Source organism: Pogona vitticeps, chromosome 2 (genome assembly GCF_051106095.1).
Source record: "Pogona vitticeps strain Pit_001003342236 chromosome 2, PviZW2.1, whole genome shotgun sequence".
Taxonomy (NCBI): domain Eukaryota; kingdom Metazoa; phylum Chordata; class Lepidosauria; order Squamata; family Agamidae; genus Pogona; species Pogona vitticeps.
Window position 1 is genome coordinate 123,454,109 of NC_135784.1, and position 17,324 is coordinate 123,471,432.

At 44.5% G+C, this 17,324-nt stretch overlaps 1 long non-coding RNA gene across 1 annotated transcript; it reads right to left on the bottom strand.

Moving 5' to 3' along the window:
- Nucleotides 1-3: 3 nt before the first annotated feature.
- LOC144586885 (uncharacterized) lies at nucleotides 4-6,165 on the bottom strand. The gene is made up of 3 exons (XR_013541959.1): nucleotides 6,097-6,165; nucleotides 2,316-2,458; nucleotides 4-1,367 (listed from the first exon to the last, which is right to left on the bottom strand). It is a non-coding gene; the product is annotated as an uncharacterized LOC144586885 (long non-coding RNA).
- Nucleotides 6,166-17,324: the final 11,159 nt, after the last annotated feature.

Here is a 17,324-nt window from a genome sequence, read left to right on the forward strand (position 1 = left end):
AGACAGTTTTTAGTGAGTTAAGAGTTATGGAGAGTTAGAGTGAAGGTCTGAGAGTGAGTGTGTATGAGGGGATACTTGATTATTACTGATTGCCTTTTTATTTTAATTATTAAAGTGATTTACCATTCCTTCTGTTGTTATCAATAAAATACAAGTTTTTATAATTTTTAAAATCATACATTTGTCTGAAGAGTCTTATGAAGGAGTGGTTGGTGGCAGCGTAAATAAAGTGTGAATGAGAGAGTGTCCTGACGATTGTGACGTGAAAGAAGGACTTTGTGAGTGTGTGTCATTTGATGACTTTTCATGATGGGCAATTTTCTGCTGGTCAATCTCCATGCCCCATAGACAGATAAAACAAGGAGAGGAGGGAAGAGGGAGCGAAACAGGCAGGCAGAGAGCAGGGAAGATCGAGAAAGGCAATCTGTGCTGGGATTATGAGTCCAGGAAGCAATTCCAGATGTGTGCAGACAGGCAGTATTGGGAGGACCCAGTGCATCCCAGTACATCCAGCAGCAAATCCCCATCCCATATGTGGACACCAACACTGGGATGATTTATTCAAATTTGCAGCAGAAATACCAGAAGAACAACTGTGGGCAACAACCAGAGACAAGTCCATTGTGTGGAAGAGCCCATAGAGAGGGATCCCTCTCCTTCTGATGCTGTGCAGCCACCAGTATTTTAAAATATCCTCACAACTGGGAACACTGCCATGGTTCTTTTGTCATTTAGCCCAGGAAGAGTCGACGTGGTCTGAACAGAGAAGAATTTTAAAAGCCCATCCACCCACAGGTCCATTCTCTACATAGAAATACTACTGCATTCCACAAGGGACCCCAGTAAGGCTGGGACGTCATCCAGAAGGGTATCCAGCAGAATAATTAATTCAGGGCGGAACAGATTTCCTTCTGACTTCTCACAAAATCAGTTGATTTTGTTGCATACTAAAATATACTGAAATGTAGTTTTCTTTAAAAAAGAAAGAAATTCTGCTGCTTATAAATGGCAGTTTTTCCTTTTGCGTAGCATCATCTTGTCTTATTAAAGGAGTTGTGTCATTTGAAAAATAATTTTCTTAAACCCTTAAGATTTCAGTACCTCACCCAAGTATAAAAGCATCAGATTTTTTTTTCTTATATACAAACCTGGGGCACATCAGTAACCTTAATTCAGCTCTACTTGGTAATGGTCTGAGGGAAGGGTTCTATTGTTCATTTAATACATTTTTGTACATAAACCATTTCTGACCCTAATAAAAAAATCTGATTATTTCAAAGTGCTCAAAAGAGCAACTCTAAGCAGTTTGGTGCCATTTCCAGAGCTCAAAGGTGCCATTTCTTTCAGTTCTACTGTCAAGGAATTTACTGTGTGGAAAAGAAACAACAACATCATATGAGTCAATACAGAAACACAACATAAATGTCACAATAGGCAGTAAGCTTTGGCATTACAGTTTAAGCTGCAAATCACATATCAGCATTGTGTGTGCGTTTCACTACAAGCTAGTAGCCCAGGAAACTGCTGCTGATTTTGTGCGTACTGTAAAGTAGCAGAGATGTGATTATCACACATGACCATTTGCATGGAAATATGTTTTCCTTCCACAGAAGTCTCTGGGCCAACACTGTGGGACATAGAATGAATTATAGGGATAGGGGGCTTGACCCACGTTCTTTTTGTGTTGGCCCATTTTTTAAAAAGAAAATTTTAGATAGGTTGTGGTAGACAGGCTTTTAGATTTCTCTCTTACCTACAGATACAGACACAGACACATATAGGCACAAAGCAAAGAAAAAAAGAAAAAGAAAAAGAAAAAAGCAAAGCATGCCGCTTATATACTGCCCCATAGTGCTTCAAGCACTCTCTGGGCAGTTTACACGTTAATTATGCAGGCTACACATTAACCCGCCCCCCCCAGCAAGCTGGGTACTCATTTTACCGACCTCGGAAGGATAGAAGGCTGAGTCAACTTTGAGCCGGCTACCTGGGATTGAACCCCAGGTTGTGAGCACAGTTTTGGCTGCAGTACAGTGGTTTAACCACTGCGCCACGAAGCTCAATGGTTTCTCTCCCCTTGACTTACCATTATCAATCCCAGCTAGTTTTAGTTGCAGTTTTGGAGTGGAACTTCCCAGCATTAAGAAGAAGAAAAAACACTCAACGTGAAGAAAGGAGATGATGTGAGTGATGCCCTCGGCTCACCATTTCACCCTTTAGAGCCAAGCCGTGTTTAAAATGTACACGTTTTTAAAGGACCGCACTCTAATGTTAGTCAACCACAGAGGGTCCTTCAGAGTCCACCACTGCCTCACCTTTTTGGGGTCTGACACAAGGGCCACTTTCCTCACAGGAACCATATCAGGAGCGAAATTGTGAAGGCGGTGACCCTCAGTGAGGATGCCCGAGTACTTTCTCCCTTTGGACGGCAACAGGGACTTGTCTCAGGTCATGCTTTCTGTGTAGGAAAAAAATTGCACTTGTTAATAGGACTGAGTGTTTCATGAAAGAACTACAAAAATCCCCATTAGAGCACACAGCCATTTTGTCCCCTGTCAAAAGAGGGGTGGCTGTATTTAGCTGCCCACAAGTGTTGTCAGTGACTCACTTGGAAAAATGCTTTCCCCAAAACTCTTTTGAGCCATCAGGAGGTATTTGTTCTACTAATCCCATTTGGCTACACACTTTTTCTCTGCCTGTGGCCCATTGCAGAGATGGACTGCATTGGTTAACAATACAGAAGGGATGTGGCACAAGCACCTGCCTTACCCTTCTAAGCTTGTAGTCCCAGTTTCCCATCTGCTGCTCCAGGAACTGCCTTCTGTGACACTAAACCTAACCCTTTCCCTGGCAGTTAATGCCTCTTTTAATAGCCAACCAGGTTGTTTCCTTCTCCCTTAGATTGTTTGGGCCTTACTGGTAATGCTTTCCATTTGTTCCCTGCCGTATTGTTGGAATGTTCCAGCTTGTAAGGCACGGGTGTCCAGAGGGAAGATGAAATGAAAGAGTTGTTGTTCTTTAGTCATTAAGTGGTGGCCGACTCTTTGTGACCCCATGGACCAGAGCACGCCAGAGAGTATAACAAAATCCAGAGTTTTTTCATACTCGCAAATGCTCCGTTGGTTGCTGCTCTTTCACAAGCAGACAGAGCTGATTCGTATTAAGAATGGGATAGTACAGGATGTCTTCCTCTCTCAGAAATGCTAGCTCTCTTTCATCTGAGCCATTTAGAAAGAGTTGTACATAACGATATTATGCAGCCACCCCTCAGGTATTGTGGGTATTCATACAAAGAAGTCACAAACAGGATGGAAGGTCAGCTAGGGGAGACAAATTCTGCCTACAAACAGGTGTAACACCTTTGGGGAGGGGCTAACCCAGCTCCAAGCCACATCCTTTGAGCTGTGCATTCTGCAAAGGGACAACTAAATGAGCTAACACGCTTCCTCTCACAATGTGGTAGGCACCTGGCCTGAGAAAGCTCCCACCCCACCCAGCTCCTCTGTAGTGGTGGTCCACCAGGACTGCCTTGAATATTTTACAAGTCTGCTTGAATTATTAACCACATGTTACTGACTTAATTGATGAGTCTGTGAGTCCCTTGGGCCATTGCGGTGTGAGGTCTTGGAAGACGCCTAATGTGCCCCAGGACCATGAATAAAGGATGGCAGGGCTGTGCCTGATGAGGTGTTGGTGATGGCTCCACCTCCCATGCGGGACAGGAATGGGGACCAGGAAGGGGGGGCAGAACGGACAGGAGGACCAGCTGCTATGACAGAACATGTCTATATTAAGCCATCTGTTCTCTCCCCCCCCTTTCTGTGATGCATTCACGGTACATATTTGGTCCAGGAGTTGTGAGGGGCAAAGAGGTGGGGAGTTGATAAAAACACCAAATATTTTCACTGATGGATTTGCTATGGTGGGCAGGGGCTTGAGAAGAAACAAAGCACACCACAGGAGGCCATTGTCCTTTGTTTCAACTTTGATATCTTGCTTTACCCCCTCATATCATGTGAGTTCATGCTCAGTTTGGGGAAACAAAGGAGGCACAGCTTGAGCTTTCCATTCTACAGCCAGCTATGGAAATTGTCCCTCACAGAAGCCTCCTCCTCATGGAGCCATCAGAGAGAGAGAATACATCCACCCCAAAGACTTGGGAAATGCGCGGGGGGAGGGGAGGGGGAGGGAGTTCTTATAAAATACAGCAGAGGCCTTATAGCATCCACTCTGACCAGCTTGTTGAAAGCCTAAAGTGCCAGGAGGCAGAACCTGAAGGAATTCACTTTTCAGCAAGACAGCAAGCTGTAGTTCAGAAAAATGGTAAAACTGAAAAACTCAGATAGAAGTAAGGTGACAAATGATAGCCACTGGAGGCCTCATATGAAACTCCCCTCGGGACCTCACATGCAACTCAAAGCACATTTTCAACATGGCTAGGAAAAGATTCAACATGGGCCCCAATGAAAATCTAGTTGAAAGGAAGAATCGTGAGATTTCTAAGCCCTGTCCCCTTTTCTGGACCCGATTATTTGTGGTTGCCTTGCCAACTTGTCCTCTGACCCTGTGTTGAAGGGGGGGCACTCACTATCCTCATCATCTCCAATAACTTGGAGACAAGCCAGGCACAAGGAGGAGGCTCAGGAAAGAGAGCTGTCAGTCACGTCTGCTGCACCTACAGCAGTGATATACAAGTTAGCTGCGTGTCTGGAGACCTCCCTCCTCTCTGTTTTTCTATACAGCTCAGTAACTTAGAGCCTGTTGACATTGCTGCAATACATTGCAATATGCTGCAGTGTTTCTGGAATCAATTTAAAGTCATGTGAGAGTCACGGAGTATTTGTATCACCATTTGCATTTTCTTGTGTTGTCAGCTGATGGGCAACCCTGCTCCAGGACACAGGCAGCCCCATGAAGGAGGTGTGTGAAACTGGGCTGTTACTGTGAGCAATCTTGGTATTGATTTTAACATTTCCTGGGCCATTCCTCTTCCTTCTCTGTTTTCATTTCCACGTGTTATCGCTGCAGCTGCTGGGCTTCACCACCCATCAGCTGAGCAGTTGATTACATAAGGAGCAGTGATGTTTTTATTATTATGTTTTAATTCCTATCTGGTATAGCGCTGTATCAGATAGCAGGAATTAAAAAAAATAATGCAGGCAGGAGTGTTCACATGTGGAATCAATTTCAGTGAATCGTTTCCACATCTGCGATAAATAGACTTCTAATGGAGGAGTAAAAAACAAAAGACTCATTGCCACACAAACAAACCACAATTTCCTTTTCAATTAATCCATATACGTTGTGTAACTGTAAACCACCCAAATTTAAATCTATCTAAAATGTACAAAACCCGATTTAAATAGGTTTTTTTTAAGTAATAGAATTGGGCTAGACCTCTCTTCTCAGTCAGCATCGTGAGCTCCATAGATAGGAAAAACTGTGGTTTTTTTTTTAAACAACAAAAACAGAACAAAAGTATTGTGGCATCTTCAAGACTAACAAATTTACTGTATGTCAGTGTGAGCTTTTTGTCAATTTTTCAGACCAAAGAAATAAATACCGTAAATAAAAAAAGAAACAGGGCAAATTCGAGACAAAATAGTGGCTCTAATGTGGGACAAGGTTCCTGTACTGGTTTGAAATCACGGAGAGCTTAAATATTCCTAATAGTGGTATAAATAAAACCTCCACCCAATTTCATGCTTCCATGTTCAAACTCCACCTCCCTAGAAGAGAGCAGTCCTCAGTTAAAGGGGCAGTAGCCTGCTTCTAAAAATATGATCTGGTGAGATTGGTATGTTCTCTGGAACCTCCGGGTCAGGCATGGGGGTGTTTGGAAAATGGGGGAATTTCCAGAGAATAATCTCCAGTGCCTGAAACCGTTGGCAGCAGGGCTGGTGCCAGGTTTTTTTCCACCTTAGGCAAGACTAACTACTTGCGCCCCCCCCAACCAATTTTTTAAAATAGACAAATTGCAGGAAAAACAGAAAGTACAGAAGACTGCTTAAAAACTCTTAACTTAAAAACACATTCAGAACAAATTATTATTAAAAATCACATAATTAAATTTATGGGGAATGACCACCGGGTCACCTTTGTAGGAACTGTCCTCATAACTGTGCATCGTTTTGTCCGGCAAGGTTAACTTGCTTTCAACCTGTGACGTCCAATGCGGTGGACAGGGTGCTTGCGCGCTGTCGTGCCACCACCTCCTCTTTAGACCCTTGTCCGGTCTGGTACATCAAAGCAGCCAAGCCTGTAACAACAGAATGGGCCAGTGTAATAATTAATGGGTCTCTCCAGAAGGACATGGTTCCCCCTGCCCTCAAGGAGACACTCATTAGGCCCATTCAAAAGAAACCTAATTTGGCCGGGGATGAAACTGGTAATTATAGGCCCATCGCCAATGTTTCTTTCTTGAGTAAAGTGGTTGAGAGGCTGGTGGCTGATCACCTCCAGGCCCTCCTGGAGGAAACTGATTCCCTTGATCCATTCCATTCGGGCTTCAGGCTGCAGTATGGTACGGAAACAGCATCAGTCACCCTGCAGGATGACCTCCTGAGGGAGGCCGACAGGGGCAATATGTCCTTGTTGGTCCTCCTTAATATCTCAGCAGCCTTTGATACCGTCGACCATGGTATCCTTCTGGGGTGGCTCTCCGAGCTGCGAATCGGTGGCCTCACTTTGGCGTGCCTCCGTTCCTTCTTGGGGGACCATCTCCAGAGAGCACAGTGTGACAAACCCAGACCTACTGGGATCTATCACACAGTTACTAAGCTGCCACCAACCATTCCCTATAATAAGTCACACAGACCAGGGATGGATTTTTAAACAACAAAAGAATAAGGTTTATTTTAAATACAAACAGGGTAAATAAAACAATCAGGTGAATAAAATAAAGTAACGTGGCTTATTCTCACACACACAAGCATACAGTTTGGTTCACCTAGAACCTTTAACTTAAAGCACAGACCCTGAACCCATCAGTTCTGGCTAACCAACAGACCCCTGAACCTTTCAGGCTGGTACTCTGACACACAGTAGTACCCTGTCAGACACCCAGACTCCCACAACAGCTTCTTCTTCCCCAGCTGCTGCTTCGTCCCAACCCAGTGTCTCACAGTCTGTCTCAGCATCTACTCTTCACCACACAGGCATCACATATTTATACAGTACAGCCCCTCCTCCTGATGTCCCGCCTTCCACTCCCCATAGGATGGAACTTTCCCTCCAAACCCATGACAGACAGGTAACATCAGTGCTGTTATGTAACACCTCCCCTCTTTAAAAGTTGTTTTGTAGGGGGAAAGCTAAAAGTGCTTTTCACCAAAAAAACAACCTGCATAAAATACACAACAACATTTATACATACCATATAATACTTACATATACTTACACTCCAAGTTAACCATAGCAAATATGCATTTAAACATTTTACCATATACAGTACATCAATTTACCTTTATTAATACCAACCAAATTCAAAACCAGGTACATTTTAACTTTTTGTTTTCATTATATACATATAGTCCATGTTCTTTCGCCGTCTTCAGTCTTCAGGTCTTCTTGATAAGGCGTCAGCAACACAGTTCACTGACCCTCTGACCACCTTCACTTCAAAGTCATAGTCCTGTAGGTTTAAAGCCCACCTCATAAGTTTGCTATTGTGGGTTTTCATTGTCTTTAACCATTGCAATGGTGAATGGTCAGTACACAGAACAAAATGTCTTCCCCAGATGTAAGGCTTGGCCTTCTGGATCGCGTAGACTATGGCCAAACACTCCTTCTCCACGGTTGCCAAATGTCTCTCACCTTTTTGAAGTTTCCTACTCAGGTAGGACACTGGATGCTGGTCACCATTCTCATCCTCTTGGCACAGAACTGCTCCTACCCCGCTGTTAGACGCGTCGGTGTAGATGATAAACTCCCGGTCGAAGTCTGGAGCACGCAGGACAGGATAGTTGATTAACGCCTCCTTCAACCTCTGGAACGCCGCCTCACAGTCGCCGGTCCACGGGATGCGGTCATCAGCCTTCTTCCTCGTCAGATCGGTCAGCGGAGCCGCAATCTCGCTAAACCTCGGGATGAACTTTCTGTAGTAGCCCACCAACCCAAGAAATGATTTGACCTTTTTCTTGGTGTTGGGTCTAGGCCAATCACGAACTGCTTCTATTTTGGCCTCCAGGGGTTTTATCATTCCTCCCCCTACCATGTGACCCAAGTATTTTATTTCTGGGCTACCCAGCTGACACTTGCTGGCCTTTACTGTTAGCCCTGCTGCACTTAACCTCTGCAGCACTAACTCCAGGTGTATCAGGTGATCTTCCCAGGTATTACTGAAGATCCCTATGTCGTCAATGTAGGCCACTGTAAAGTCACTGAGCCCTGCCAAGGTCTGGTCCATCAGCCTTTGGAATGTGGCTGGTGCATTTCTGAGACCAAAGCTCAGGACTCGAAACTCATAGAGACCAAAAGGGCTGCAAAAGGCAGTCTTTTCTTGATCCCTGGGATCAATTCTTAATTGCCAATATCCCTTTACCAGGTCCAATGATGAGATGAACCGACAACCCCCTATGGTTTCAATCAGGTTGTCTAGCCTGGGCATTGGGTAGGCATCAGGAGTGGTTACACGGTTTAATTTCCTGTAATCGACACAAAACCTAATGCTCCCATCAGGCTTGTCCACAAGGACTATCGGAGAGGACCAAGGACTAGAAGAGGGGACGATTATGTTCTCCCTCAGCATTTCGTCCAACTCCTTCCGCACCTTGTCCCTATAGGGTCCCGTTACTCGGTATGGGGATACTGCCTGCGGGGGTGCATCCCCTGTGTGGATCCGATGCATCACTCCCTTCACTATCCCCGGCTTGTTGGAAAACACCTGTTGATATTTTCTAAGCAGCATTTTTAGTTCTTGCTGCTGGTCTTGGGTGAGTGCAGGACTGATCTTTACCTCCTCTGGGTTGTATTTTACTTCCCCTCTACCCTCCCAGAAGGGTAATTCAGCTTCCTCACTCTCAGCTGCTTTTATCGCGAATAAAACCCTCTGTTCCCCTCTGTAGTAGGGTTTTAGGGCATTCACATGAACCACCCTCCTTGCTTGGTTCTCCTCCTGCTCTATTAGGTAGTTCAGGTCTGACATCTTGGAAATGACCCTATATGGTCCTGCCCATTTGAGCTGCAGTTTATTCTCTCTGCAGGGCCTAAGCCAAAGCACTTCCTCCCCTGGGTCAAAGTGCCTCTCTCTAGCTTTGTGGTCATACCATGTTTTCTGTCTGACCTTCTGAGCTTGCAGGTTTTCTGCTGCCAGCTCTAGATTTCTCCTTAGGTCATTCATCAAGGTGTCTATGTAAGTCACAACGTCTTGTGGGTCATCCTGGGTGATCTGCTCCCAATTTTGTTTGATCAAATCAAGGGGCCCTTTCACCCGTCTCCCAAATAGAAGTTCAAATGGACTAAACCCGGTACTGGCTTGTGGCACTGATCGATAAGCAAACAAAAGGGGTTGCAGCTTCTGGTCCCAATTGTTTGGATTCTCTGCCAAGTAAGCCCTAATCATGCGCATTAGAGTCCCATTGAACTTCTCAGTTAACCCATTACTTTCAGGATGATAGGCAGTGGTTTCCTTGTGCTTAATTCCACAGATCTGCCATAAGCGTTTCATGAGCTTTGATGTGAACGATGCTCCCAAATCTGTGATTATCTCTGAGGCAAATCCCATCCTGGACATATACCCCACCAAAGCATCGGCCACTGTGTTAGTTTCAATGTTAGTCAGGGGTATGGCTTCAGGATACCTTGTGGCATGGTCCACAATTGTTAGGATGAACCTGTTCCCCCTCTTTGTGGCCTTGGGCAAAGGTCCCACTATATCCACCCCTATGCATTTGAACGGAGTGTCAATCACAGGCAAAGGGCACAACTTTGCTTTGGTCCTGTCGCGGTTATTCCCCTGCCTTTGACACACATCACATTGTTTACAGAACTCCCTGATCTGCTTCCCTATGTCAGGCCAGTAGAAATTCTGTGTTATTCTCTGCTGTGTTTTGTTCACTCCTAAGTGTGCAGCAAACATGTCAGAGTGCCCCCTTTGTAAGATCATGGGGCGATACTTTTCAGGTACCACCAGCTGACTTCTGATCCCATCTCCCCCTTTTGAGATATTCCTCAGGGTTTCTCTATATAAAATCCCCTTTTTCTCCAGAAATCTCACTGGGGTTTCAGGTGTCAGCTGGGCGTCAGTCACCTGTTCAAAACACTTTTGGAGAGTGGCGTCTGCCTGTTGCTCCTGTCCAAATCTGCTGTCTGTGGTTAAGGTTTCCACCACAGCTTCTGAACTCCCCCCACCTGCTTCCGTCTCTGGCTCATCATTACCCCCCTGAACTGTCCCTGTGGTGGCTTGTGAGCGTGTAATCACTAGCACCCGTTTCACATGTTCAGCCAGGTCATTTCCCACGAGCACGGCTGCTGGCAGAGTCGATGAAATCGCTATCCGCCAATCTCCCCTCCGGCCTTGAAAGTTGACAGGTACCTCTGCTACTGGCAGAGAGATTATCTGCCCCTCAATCCCTGCCACCTTCATGCTCTCATTTGGGATTATAAACTCCCTAGGGATGATATCTGGATGGCATAGGGTTACTTGGGAACAAGTGTCCCGCAGCCCCCTATACTGACGGTCAAGTATTCCTACGTCCACCCCTGCTGTCTCAAACAACTGAGAATCTGTTTTTATCAGCAAGCAGCGCTTTACCTCCAGAAGAGGACCATTTTCCTCAGCCTGATCAGCAGAGGCAGCTGTCCCAGACTGAGTAGCCATGGCAACAGGCTCCCTCTGTGACACTGAGCCTTGCTCTTTCTGGACACAGAACACAGCTTTTGGCTTGGTCCCACTAGAATTCTGAGGCACCATTCCTTTTAGCTGCTTTAATTTTTCACACTCTGAGATTAGATGACCCTTTCCCTGACAGAAATAACATTTTCTAGTGTATTTGGATTCTCTCTCCTCTTGTTTCGGTTTTCCCTCCAAATTCTGAGGGCTTGGTTTCATGCCTGAGGGCTTCCCTTCACCATGGGCCCCTCCCCCTTGCTGGCTTTTCCCTGGTCCCTGAGAGTACTTGCTGTAGGTTTCTTTGGGTTTACCTACAGATTTCCCCTCACCCAAGGGCTTTCTTATTTGGGAGATAAAATCCGCGATTTCTGCGGCTGCTGCCACAGATTTCGGTTTCCTTTCCCTCACCTGGAATTTCAATTCCCCCTGCAGGACTGAATAGAACTGTTCCAGGGCTATCAAGTCTTTAAGCTGCTCATAGGTCTCTATTCCCTCCTGCGATAGCCATTTCTCAAGCAGCCTCACCAATTGGGCCCCCACTTGGGTAAAAGTCTGTTCTGGTTTCTTGGTGAGGGACCTGAATCTTTGTCTCAGCTGCTCTGCATTTATCCCATGTCTGGCAAACACCAGTTTTTTAAACTCTGCAAAATCTTTCATCAATTCCTCAGGCATCTCGGCATAAACCTCAGCCAGGCTACCACTGATTAAAGACCGCATGATGGTCATCTTCTCAGTTTCCCTTACTGAGAAGTCCACAAACGCTCTTTCCACTAAGGAAAAGAACACCTCAGGACAATCTCCCTTGTGGTACACAGGGAATTTCTTCAGGTCAGCCTTAGACAATTGGCCTCCCTCAGAATCCCTATTATTATTATTGTTCTGGTTCATCAGTTCCAGTTTTCTTAATTCAAACGCCATTTTCTCTCTCTCCAATGCCAATTCAAATTGTCTCTGTTTCTCCCTTTCCTCTCTTCTTTCTCTCTCTAATCTTTCCTCCATTTCCCTCACCCTCAGTTCATGCTGTTGGGCTAGGAGTATTTTTCTGAGTTCTGGGTCCTGCTCTCCTGTGCTGTCACCTTGCACTGAGCCAAATTCATCCTCAGAACCTTGGTCAATCTGGGGGTCTTTCACCTCACTCATGTCTGCTACTTGGCTTCGAGTCAAGGGCATACCCCCCCTCAGAACAGGCTGCTTTAAAAAGTCAAGCCTCAAAATAAAACGACCACTTTTTTCCTTTTACCTCAGAACCAGCTCTCCCTAGAGATTGCTGCTGTTCTTCAGCACTAAAGTTGCAACAGTATCGAGTCAGAGCCTACCCCCCTCTGCTGGGCCTCTCAGCTGGCAAGCTAGCTCGCTGTTGCTACGCAGTTTTTCCTCAGCTTTTCCCGCCAAAACTAGGCTGCCTCAGAGCACCTTAATCTAAGTCTCCCCAGTTGGCACGTTCTTCTACTAGCGCACCTCCCCGTGAGGTACACCTAGAAGATTACCTACGCGCCTCAGACTGTCCCTGACTAGACCCCCCTTGCTCTGGGCACACCTGCCAAGGCTTTGCTGGACCGCTGGACAACTGGACCAGTCGTATCCCACACGCTGGACACCAATCAATGTGACAAACCCAGACCTACTGGGATCTATCACACAGTTACTAAGCTGCCACCAACCATTCCCTATAATAAGTCACACAGACCAGGGATGGATTTTTAAACAACAAAAGAATAAGGTTTATTTTAAATACAAACAGGGTAAATAAAACAATCAGGTGAATAAAATAAAGTAACGTGGCTTATTCTCACACACACAAGCATACAGTTTGGTTCACCTAGAACCTTTAACTTAAAGCACAGACCCTGAACCCATCAGTTCTGGCTAACCAACAGACCCCTGAACCTTTCAGGCTGGTACTCTGACACACAGTAGTACCCTGTCAGACACCCAGACTCCCACAACAGCTTCTTCTTCCCCAGCTGCTGCTTCGTCCCAACCCAGTGTCTCACAGTCTGTCTCAGCATCTACTCTTCACCACACAGGCATCACATATTTATACAGTACAGCCCCTCCTCCTGATGTCCCGCCTTCCACTCCCCATAGGATGGAACTTTCCCTCCAAACCCATGACAGACAGGTAACATCAGTGCTGTTATGTAACACACAGCTTGGCAACATGACTTCGACCCCATGAATCCTCAATTGTGGGATTCCGCATTTGAGGCCGCTGGGCAAGATCAGCCGGAGTTGTGGGGCTCAATGTCATCAGTATGCTGATGACACCCAGCGATGCCTCTCCTTTTCTCCAACTGCAGTGGATGCTGATCTGTCCCTTGAATACTGCTTGGGGACTGTACTGGGGTGGATGACAACAAATGGAGTGAGGTTGAATCTGGACAAGACGGAAATCTTCCTAACCTGGCATCTGCAGGTTAGGAAACTTCCTCTCCTTTGGGGGAGTGACTCTTCCCACGAAGAATGAGGTTTGCAGCTTGGGCATCTGTCTGGACTTGGATCTCACCATGGAAACCCAGGTGACATCTGTGGTCTGGGCAACCCATTTCCATCATTGGAGGATTGCCCAGCTGTGTCCCTATCTAGACTTGGGGACACTCACGACTCTGATTCATGCACTCGTAACCTCAAGAATAGACTACTACAGTGCTCTCTATGTAGGGCTACTCTTGAGGTTGATGCGGAGACTACAACTAGTCCAGAATTCGGTGGCCAGATTAATAACTGGGGTGAAGAAATTTCATCACATCTCCCCCATTCTGGCCACCCTTCATTGGCTACTGGTTCATTTCTGCATCGACTTCAAGGTTATGATGATAACATTCAAAGCCCTAAACGTTCAAAGACCTCGGCACCTATCAGAACACCTGCTCCAAGCCAGATCTGTCTGTAATACCCATTCTTCACAAGCAGGGCAGTTGAGGGCCTTCACCCAGAAGGAGACCCAGAGCCCAGAGGGAATGAACAAGAAACCAGGCCTTCTCGGCTGTTGCCCCCTCCGCCTGTGAAACTATCTGCCCATGGAGATCCACTTGGCACCCTCACTGGATGGGTTCAAACAAGCATTGAAGATCTGGCTCCTCTGCCAGGCCTTCCCTGAGCATTAAGCTTTTGATATCTCAGCTTCCCTTTTATCATCCTTTTTGCCATCTTTTCATCATCCTTTTTATCATCTTTATAGCCATCTCCTTTAATTTATCCTACTAGTTATTGTATCTGTTGAATGTATGTATTATTTTATTTTTATCGTGTTTGATATTGTGTTGTCTGTCGTGTTGTTAGCCACCCAGAGCAATATGGTTGCCAGATGGTGCAGGGTATATATCAAATAAATAAATAAATAATGTTTTTTAAAAAAAGAAAGAAAGAAGAAGAAGAAGCCATGTTGGATCAGGCCAAAGTGCAACAACTGGGGGAATGTAGCTTAAAGGAGACCAAAACCTACATAATTGAGAGAGGGAAGCTGCAGTTTTCTCCCCCACTGCTGCCTGTCCATTAGCCCTGTTTGATGACTTATAACCACAATGGCTGGTGTCAATGAGGCATTTGTAAGAAATAGGGTTGCAGCAGGGGTCACCTTGGGGGGGGGACGGCTCAAGGGTACCCAGTACTGGCAACTCTGAAAGTGCTTATTTATTTATTTTTACTGACCCAGTGTTTTTTTGCTTATTTCCATTGATGCCAGGGGTGATCTATGCAAATTAGTTATGCTAATGATAGTATCAGCAGCCCTTTTTTTATGAAATGACCCCTGGGTTGCAGTATATAGAAAAAATCTATAAGACTTTATAAATTATTATATTCCATAGCACTGTTGTGGTATTTATCTTTAAAATATAAATATTCAGTTGCATTTTTTTCAAGAAACTCGTCTGTATAAAACTGTGCCTCTCTCAGGTCTGCACTCTAGGCGGTCGCCTCGTTCACCTAGTAGCAGCTCTGGCCCTGACTGGCAGTGAAACTTTTTTGGGAGCAGGAGATTCACAAAGCATTGGCTCTCTTTAGGTTTCCTCCTCTATTATGGGACAGTCTCTGCAAAAACAGTTGCCTGCCTCCTGGGATGGTCCAAGGAGAGCATTTCCCCTAATCTTGGAGTCCTTGGTCTTCCAGGATTCCTCTTCTGGAGGAGAAAAGCCATTATGACTTTATATGGGAAAACAGGGGTTAATACTGGAGCTCTGCAGTTGCAGTAGATACAGAACCACAGCCAGGAAACTGCAGGACATCTGGCTGTTGATATGCAATAAAACTGCCACTGTAAATTTCATTAAAATTGGGTAAAAGGAAAAACAGACAGACAAACTTTCTACTTGAGTTTTTTATTTCAACGGAAACAAAAGCAGAGTGCATATGCTGGATTTTATGAAAGCCAATTTTAATAAACTTAAAACAATGATAGGCAAGATCCCATGGCAGGAGATCCTAACAGGAAAAGATGGGTGGCAGTTTTTCAAAAAAGGAAATTCTAAAGATACAACTACAGACAATTCCAACAAGAAAAAAAAAGATGAAAGACAGCAAAAAAGAGGCCAATGTGGCTTCACAAAAAAACTCAGAGAGGGCCTGAAAACAAAACAAAAAATATATATGATACATATAGGAAGTGGAAAGAAAGCCAGGCTACAAAGGAAGAATATAAACAAGTAGCAAAAAATTGCAAGGATGATGTTAGGAAGACAAAAGCTGAGAATCAGTTAAGGTTAACAAGAGATTCTAAAAGCAACAACAAAAGCATTCAAGTATGTGCATAGCAAAAGACAGAGAAAAGAAACAGTGGCTCGGCTACTCAATGGGGATGGGAAAATGATAACAGATGCAAAAAAAGAGGCAGAAGTGCTCAATTCCTAATTTAGCTCAAAAAACAATCTATGACTCTCCTGGCAAATGTGAAGTCGAAGGGCATAGGATTGCAGTTTGAGATTGATAAACAGTCAAGGAATATGATTTTTCTTTTAATGAGTTCAGATCCCCAGCACCAGATGAACTATATCCAAGGATATTGAAGGAACTGGCTGAAGAGATCTCAGAACAATTGCCTATTATTTTCTTGAAATTCACTTAAGTGGAGTCATGATTGGAGGAGGACTAACATTGTCCCTATCTTCAAAAAGGGCAAAAAAAAGAGGAACCAGGGAACTACTGACTAGTCAGCCTGACATCAATCCCAGGGAACATTCTGGAACAGATAATAAAGCTGTCATTCTGCAAGCACCTGGAAAATAATGCAGTAATAATTAGAAGCCAACATGGATTTGTCAAGAACAAATCCTGCCATACTCACTATCTCATCTTTTGAGCGGTAACTTACCTGATAGATGGTGGGAATTGTGTTGACATATATCTAAACTTTAGCAAAGCCCTTGACAAAGTGTCCCATGATATTTGCTGATAAGCAAATTAAATAGGTGCAGGCTAGATAGAACAAGTGTCAAGTGGTACACAGTTGGTTACAGAATTGTACTTGGAGAGTGTTTATCAATGGCTCCTTTTAAAACTGAGAGGAGGTAATAAGTGGGGGTGCCTGTCCTACAAGGCTCCATGGAAATTCAAAATGAACTTGATAAGCTTGAGCGCTGGGCTGAAAACAAGAGAATGATATTTAACAGGAAAAAGTGCAATGTTCTATATCTAGGGAGGAGAACCCAAATGCACAATTACAAGATGGGGGATTCTTGTCTCAGTAATACTGTAAGTAAAAAGGATCTTGGAAGTGTTGTAAATCACATTCACAAACTAATATGAATCAACAGTGCAATGTGTCTACAAAAAAGGCAAATGCTATTTTAGGCTGCATTAACAGACGTACAGTCTCCAACTCCCGTGAGGTACTATTCCCCCTTCTATTTAGCAGTAATTAGGACTCACTTTAAGAAGGATGCCAACAAACTGGAGCAAGTTCAGAGGAAGGCAACAAGGACGATCAGGGGTCTGGAAACCAAGCCCTATGAGGAAAGACTGAAAGAACTGGGCACGTTTATGTTGAGAATGTTGATTAAACGTGTACCCTCATAACATTAGCAGAGTAAAGAGATATTAGTTTGCATAGACACCATGACACTGAGAGAGTAAAATATCAACTTAGTCTGTTTACATATATGCAGAGAGAATAGACATTCACCTGGCAGCATAACATGACATGATACAACACACAACATAGGAAAAAAGTGATCTAATTTACAGCAGATAAAATGTCCCCTTTACACATGACTTACGCACAATTCTGGGACCAATCAGAAAATACATTACTTCATTTTCAGTTACACAAAGTTTCATCATGTACCACAGCTCTACAACATTAAGTCTCAAACCTTGATACCCACACCTGAATACAATCTATACATGACTCGGGTAAAATCAGTCATTTTACTTTCAACTGTACAACATTTGTATTTAATACATATTCATATCAAAATCTCAACAGATTAGCCTTGAGAAAAGAAGACTGAGAGGTGATATGATAACACTTTTCAAATACTTGAAAGGTATTCGCGAA